We start from the raw sequence: 8,054 nt of genomic DNA on the forward strand, positions 1-8,054 counted from the left end.
TCCGCTTTTACTTGTTTGAATAAGCATTTTATTGCATATTTCAAGATTTCACATATTTGTCTCTCAATGTGTTTTAACACCTTAAATCCTTATACACTTTAGTAATTAATGTGAAACTGAATTTAAACCCCATACAAAATAAATTACTAACATACTGATTTTTCTTTGAAAAAGTATTTCTCACCAACCCCTCCCTAAGACATTGATAACAAAGTATAGATAATTTCATTTTTCAAGCCATATTGCATGGATAACTCACTTCAAATTAAAATCAATTGTAACTGTCTGATTAATCAGTATTACATGTTCATAATTCAAAAGAAGGAATTTTGGAGATAGGTTTAATGTGCATTTTATATTACAATAATGTTAATATATAATTCTGAACTGATATTAGCTTTTTGCAATTATGTGATGTTGCCTTATTTGATCACATTTACAAGTATTCAAGTATCTGTGACATAAATGGAATGTAAAATAAAGACTAGCGTATATCCCAAAAGCACAGGTAAATATCTTTCTGGTATTCTCTTCTTTCAGCCAGGATCCATCAGACATCATGAATGACATCCTTTATTCCACATACTCTTCTGAATCCTGCTTAAACCTCTGGAAGTTTCTATGTCAATGTATGCTTGCATCTTTTTCTGTATTACCTTTAGTAAAACTTTACTCACATGGAGTATCAAAGATATTGTCTGATGATTTCAGCATTCTGTTGGGGTGTTTCTCTTTGGAATAGGTACAAATATGGATCAGCTGTCTAGGTAGTTGTCTTCCAAATTTCTTGGCATAGATGAGTGAGGGATCTGGATGAAAGAAGAGAATATCAGAAAAATGTTTACGTTTGCTTTACTGACTAAGCAAAGGTTTTTGATTGTGACGACCAACCATGACAAGCTATGGACAACATTGAGGATAATGAGTATCTTTATGCTTATGAGGAACCCATACATAGATCAATAGGCAGTTGTTCCAACAGAACATGAGAACATTGAATGTTTCAAAATTAGGAAAATTGTTTGCAAAGATTGTATTCTTTTACTATACTTATTCAATCTCTATGCTAAGCACATATTCAGAGAAGCTAGATTATATTAAGAATAATGTAGCATTAGGATTGGAGGAAGACCCAATAACAACCTGACATATACAGATGGTACAACCTTGTTCATTGAAAGCAAAGAGGACTTCAAATATGAAGGACTTAACAGATGAAGATCAAAAGCCTTCAGTTTAGGCTGCACTTCAACATAAAGAAAAAAAAAAAAAAATCTCAGCACTGGACCTATAAATAACATCAAGGTAAATGGAGAAAAGATTGAAGTTGTTAAAGACTTTATTTTGCTTGATCCCACCATCAACACTAATGGAAGCAGCAATCAAATGACATGTTGCATTAGGCAAATTTGCTGCACAAGATCTCTCTTTAAAATATTGAAAAACAAAGATGTATCAGTTTGAAGACTAAGATGAACCATAGAATAATTGATGCATGTCGGGGTCCTGCCTCCACTAGGGAGTGGGCACATGAAGGAGGGATGTCTGAAAGGCGAGAGAGAAAAAATTACTCAGAGACAGAAATTGATGCAAGCTGACAGGCAGGCAGTCATGCTTCTGTCAAGAAATGCATGCATAACTAGCCATACCTCAGTCTTTTATTACCATTCTAAACAAATGGAGTGAAACAGAAAGCACAGATTGATGTGGTTATTCATTTGTAACAGCATACAGTGATTCACAGATTTTTCTATACAATAATTTTTCTGAGAATATCAGCCTGTCCCCATTTTCCCAGACATTTGTCTTCCTGAGCCAAAAGTGCAAGCAAGCAATTAATGGTTTAAACATTAACTTCATGGGCCCCTGTGGCCCAGAGCAGCGACTTGTGGTTTCCTGTGAGCTAATGCCAGTTTCTATATTAAATTTTTGGTGGTTATAAGTAACAGAGAAGCCTAAAGAGGGTCGGCTATGGTGCACATAGCTACCATGTACAGCAGAACCCCCAAAGAGAGCATCAGGATCAAAATAATCATGGCCAGGGGTGATTTGCGGGGGCTGCCACCATTTCCCTTTAGTCCTTTTTTCATGGTCCCAAAACATTTGTTCCTGTTCATGAGTCATTTGGGGAGGTATTATTGGTTCAGCCCTGGGAACAAGTTCAGTTTTATTATTGTTCATGGACATCAGCATTTTATGCTTTTGTTTTATGTCAAACATGACTAATTATTCAGTGGGCAATCATTACATTTGTCCCAACTTGCCACAGAATAACTTGCCCAATTTGTCCCAACTGTTCCTCAGAAATGTCACTTCCCATAACTTCATGCACAGACTGCACTGCCAAGTCAGTGACATTTACATTGGTACCATTAACTAGTACTCTACGTATATTATTACTAGAAACAATGACTTTCCCAGAAGCCACAATAACCAGAGTTAAGAGCATGAAAATCAGATAAAGAATAAACAGAACAGTAACAAGAATAAGTAAGTTGTATAGCACTAGCCAAGAAGTGTGTTTGCCAAAGGCCATGAGCCCGGGATCTCAGGAGTTTTACGTCCTGGCCCACAGAGTCCATGACTTGCAGATCTGGAGCAGGCCCCCGGGTCGGAACCTTGTCTGTTTTCTCAAGGGGCCACGGCATCTTGGGGTCTGCATATGCTGTCAGCGGCAGACACATTTGAGTTTTGGTATTGGATAAGAAAATTAAAATTTCCATGCACTGCTAGATGAAAAAAAAAAAATCTGTATTTGAAGAAGTATTGCTTGAATGCTACTTGGAAGCCAGGATAGTGAAACTTTGTGTCATATACTTCAAATATTTTATCAGGAGAGACCAATTCCTGGAGAGCTTGGTAAAGTGAAAGGTCAGCAAAAAAGAGGAAGTCACTCAACTAGATGGATTGGCACATTGGCAGCAGAATGAGCTCAAGCACAGCAGTGAGGGTGAGGTTGGCACAGGATAGGGTAGTGTTTCATTCTATTGTGTAATAAGGTCGCTATGGGTCAGAACTGACTCAATTGTACCTAATAACAACTAACAACAAAATCCATTATAATGACAACTATTTGTGGTGTTGTAGGTTAATGCGCTGGACTGCAAAGTTGGTTGGAACTGAACCAGCTGCTCCTTGGGAACATTATACATGGTTGCTATGGGTTAGAAGTGACTTGGTGGTACTTAACAACAACAATAGTGTGATATAAATTAACACATCTGTATAAATAATTTTCTAATTCTTTTTAGGGGTTTATAGAAATAATGTGATATCTATTTATAAGCAGTGGCTCTATGGTATAAGTATTCAACTGTGAATCACAAAGTTGATGATTTTAATCCACCAGCTGTTTCCTGGGAGAAAGAGAAGGTTTTCTGATCCAGCAAAGAGTTATAGCCTCCGAAACCATATGCATAGTGGTTATGAGTTGGAACTGAATCGATGGCACTTAATACTTTAACGACAATCAAAATATAGTAACATTTAATAGACGTGTTATTTTATAACATCTAGACCTTAATCATTGGACGCTTTTAGAGTCTCATGATGTATAATGTATTTATATCATCCAGTTAGATGAATAATGTGCAAATCTTTGGTGACAAATTATGCTCTTTAGGAAGTTTTCACATCAGATAGATGCATTTCTGCCATAATTAGAAAAAAAATGTTGGGAAAGGGCTATTTTATAATGAAAATATGATTTACTGAAAGAATAATATAAGAATTAGGATCAAATGCCCAGGTTTAGTTCTGAATTTGGAAGTCTTAAATCAAGGCAGAGATACATAGAATAAAAAAGCTGATTCAAGGTTACCAAGCATAGGAAGTAGATATAAAATGATAGCAAAGATCCTTCTTTGTGGTGAAATTAATACACAACATTTTTTCTTTGAATCTATTTTAAATTCCCACTGCTGCCACCATCTTGCTCTTGCACTGTGATCTGAATAAGAGCTTTGAAATAGTCAACATTTATTGAATGGGTTTTCAAGTATGTTCTTAAATTTAAACTTCATCACCTTTCATGTAACACTTATCTCTTTTATTATCTATCTACCTAAATCCTCTAGAAGCTACTTGGAAAATTAAAAGGAAGATATTGAGCATATCAATAATTTTTAAAGCAAGCATTAAAATTCAGTAGAGTGCAGTAATAGATTTTTATGGTAGATATTATTTAACTTTCCCTTTTTCCTTCTAGTTATTTTTTTTTTTTCAAGGTAAAAGGAGAATGTTTAGAAAGACCAAACAGATATTTATTTTACCTCACAGCCCCAACCTCCAACCCTTAAAACTAGCATATTCCAAAATGGTGGGAAGAAGAAAAATGGAGAGGCTATCACCAGCGTTTCGTTCTATTGTGCTTACTCAATGGCAATTAACAACAGCAACAACTAAGAGATTTGTTATTAATTAAATAATCTGATAGGTGAACTCATTCAAAACTTAGTTGTTTTCCCATTGTTTAATCAGCTAAAGTCCAAGTCCTTTGATATATCATTTAAGGCCCTTTCAAGTCTGCACTGTGGTTGAGTAAACAGTACATGCTCTTGTTACAATTTCACCACACTACTCACCATTTCTAAGTAGATTGTTTTCCAGATGTCATAATGCATTTTCATATCAATTCTTTTTGTTCCAATTGCCATCTATGTTTTTTCCATCTTGTACAATGTATATGCATTAAGTCCCTGCTAAACGGGTGTGGTGCAGTAGAATCAAGCACTAGATCATAAGGTTGATTTGAACTGTAAGTTTGGCAGTACAAATCCACCAGCTGCTCCTCAGAAACCCTATACAAGGTTGCTATGAGATGGAAACAACTTGATAACACTAACAACAACAACAAACTATAACCTACTACAAGACTTCTCTGATCACTCCAGTCATAATTACTTAATTTTTATTTTGTGCAATTATAGAAATTTTTATTGATTTTCATTTCATTTTCAAGGTAAAAGTGCTTATAAGTACTACGGTTATATTTTTTTTGCATTTTTCTGTCACAGACTGTAAATGCCTCATGAATCTGAAACCACTAAACTCCAATATCCAGCATTTGTTATTCTGAGGACTTGAGATACCTTCTCTAATTGTTTTTAGAGAACAATATATGAGTGTTAAGAGAAAATAAGATAGATACATACAGCTTTACAAAATAAATTTAATTAAGCAACTTATTTGGTGTTTTTATATAGTGAAGAGAAATATTACATTTTTTTTTTTTTTTTAGGAAAATTAGTTTGCTATGGGACTTACCTATTTAGATAGAACACATCTCTTTTAAATTTTATACAAAATAAAACTTTTGTTAACCATTTGGGCATGGTTAGTTGGAGGGAGATATTCCAATTTATGTGGAATCCACTCTGACTCATGGAAACCCCATGTGCGTCAGAGTAAAATTGTGCTTCTTAGACTTTTTGAAGCAAATTATTTTTGGGTAATCACAAGGCCTGTTTTTCAAGAATCTTGCATGAACTCAAACCTCCAGCTTTTTGTTAATTGGCAAGGAGCTCTGGTAGCGTGGTGCTTACCAATCGGGCTGCTAATCTCAAGATGTTGTTGTTGTTGTTAAGTGCCATGGAGTCGGTTCCGACTCATAGCGACCCTGTGCAAGGTTTCCGAGGTTGTAAATCTTTACGGGAGCAGAAAGCCTCATCTTTCTCCCACGGAACCACTGGTAGTTTCGAACTACTGACCTTGAGGTTCGCAGCCCGATTTGTAACCACTACACTACCAGAGGTCCTTAATCTTAAGATAGGCAGTTCGAGTCTACCAGCCGTTCAGTGGGAGAAAGATGAGGCTTTCTGCTCCCGTAAAGGTTCACAGTCTTGGAAGGCCTATGCAAGGTTGCTATGACTCAGAACCGACTCCACGTACTTAACAACAACAACAACAAGTATGAAGCTGTCTGGTTCACCCAGGCACCCAAGTTTAGAATATTGTGGGGTGTTACATATTTGTATGGCACGATGACATGAGGTGTCTTACTTTTTTAAAAAGTACTTTTCAGCTGAGGAACTCTTATCCCTTCTAAACTGCACGCTATAGAATTAATTTAATCAGTTTTGGGGTTATAATGATAAACATCTCAGTTGTTATTTTACACATGAAATTGTATTAATCTTGTCTTCTAGTCTATCTCCTACAAATCAGTTTATTCATACTGTGGTGTCTTGTGGGTTGCTAAGATTCTGAAAACTAAGTCAGTGGTATTTTAAATACCAACAGTATCACTCAAAGTAGACAAGTTGCAGCAGAGCTTTAAGACTAAAACTTGAGTAGAAACAAAGGCTTGGTGATCTAATTCTGCAAATTAGTTAAGGAACGGAATATATGCACAACAACAGAATATAGTCTAATAAAGTGGTGGAAGATAGCACAAGACTGAAAGTTTTGTTCTGTTATGTATGAGATTGTTATGAGTTTGAAATGACTTGAGAGTAACTAACAACCCCAAAATCTTCTAGAAAAATTTCCATTACTTCTAAATGCAGAAGAACTTATAAAAGTGTTAATACAAGATTAAAGCTAAAGACTGACCCTAGGCGGCTCTGGGACCATGGCCGGGATCGGGCCACTGACACTGCGGACGCTGCCCAGGCAGATTTGGGGGCGGAACTCTGGCCCGGCCATGCGGAGCCACTTGCTATAAACGGCCATAGTGTGGCCAGGCTTCCTGACCTCTGCCAAGGAGGAAACTTTGAGCCAGGAACTAGAGCCCGATCTGTGCCGCCGCCGCTAAGAATACGACCAATGGGACGCGTCCATGCACAGCTTCCGGGAGACGAAGAAGTAACGCTGGTCAGAGTCCAGCCAAGCCATCTTGCATAGCGTGCGCAAGGCCGCTTTGACCCTGGGCAGGCCCTTCTCCCGCAGGTGCACGGGCTGAACCTGGAGCCACAAGACTACATCAAACCGCATGTGGACAGCGCCAAGTTCTGCTGAGCCACCATTGCCACCTGTCCTTGATGTCATCCAGCGTCATGCATCTGGTGCACACAGGAGTCCGCAGACTGGCTGGAGCTCTTGCTGGAGCCGGGCTCCCTGTTACATCCTTAGGTCACTGGGTCTTCCTCCCACCCTCCAATTAGCCGCCAAGCGCTTCACCACTGTCACCAGGACTCCTTCCTTGAGGACAGAAAGGTGTGTTTGGGGCAGTGCCTCCCATAAAGGCAGTCTTTTTCTTTCCATGAAGGCACTTTTGAGGTTGAAGAAGTCCTAGTTGTTAGTCTAAAGAGATGCTTCTCACGCATGAAAACCCCAGCCCCACAAAAAATGGCAAAAAACCAAGTATCTAGGGTTCCAACAGTTACATGCTCGACAACTAGCAGAAACGTCTGTGATTGGTACCCACCCAGAGACGCCTTGGAAAACAGGCTTGGAGATCTACTTGTAAATGGTCACAGCCTCAAAAACATCATGGGGCACTTGGTTTGCTCTTCACATATGGGTTTAACAGGAATTAAAGTCAACAGCAATTACATCCCAGACCTGGCACTGCTGGCCGTTGCTGGGACTCTTTGCGTCAGGACACCAGTTGAGTGAGTACTAGAAACTGAATGGTAGTGACTCAGCCACTTTGTGTCAGGGACTTGGCCAACACGGGAGCAAGGAAGCCAGTCCAGGGATGACCACCACTGGTGGGATGAGCCAAAATTCCTGGGGCTGGTCAGGTGAAAACATGACACATTTGTCATGGCTGTGCAGTCAGATGACCCAAGGGAGACTTTAAGGCCAAGCCATGCACCCAATACCAAACCCACTGCCATAGATTCGATTCTCATTCATAGTGACCATAAAGGACAGAGTAGAACTGCTCCCTAGGGTTTCCCAGTCTCAATTTTTAAGGGAGCAGACAACCTTATCTTTCTCCTGGTGGTGCTATGCAACCAGAATGAAAAAAAAAAAACACACCAAACAGCTAAGATTTTAACCCCAGTCTCCTGCTCCGAATCACTACATGGCACTGCCTCTGGGTTTAGAGCAGTAGACACTGTCCATGTGCCTCAGAATAAAGGCATGGCAATATACTTCTGAAAAAT

The 8,054-nt window shown here is 38.7% G+C and overlaps 2 pseudogenes; one reads left to right on the forward strand and one right to left on the reverse strand.

Annotated features, from left to right (window-relative positions):
* Nucleotides 1-2,536, reverse strand: part of LOC102823638 — a 75,422-nt pseudogene extending 72,886 nt beyond the window's left edge.
* A 4,035-nt stretch (nucleotides 2,537-6,571) lies between these two features.
* Nucleotides 6,572-7,071, forward strand: LOC102824013 (annotated as a pseudogene).
* The last annotated feature ends 983 nt before the right edge of the window (nucleotides 7,072-8,054 follow it).

The sequence above is a fragment of the Chrysochloris asiatica genome, unplaced genomic scaffold (genome assembly GCF_000296735.1).
Source record: "Chrysochloris asiatica unplaced genomic scaffold, ChrAsi1.0 scaffold00011, whole genome shotgun sequence".
Taxonomy (NCBI): Eukaryota; Metazoa; Chordata; class Mammalia; order Afrosoricida; family Chrysochloridae; genus Chrysochloris; species Chrysochloris asiatica.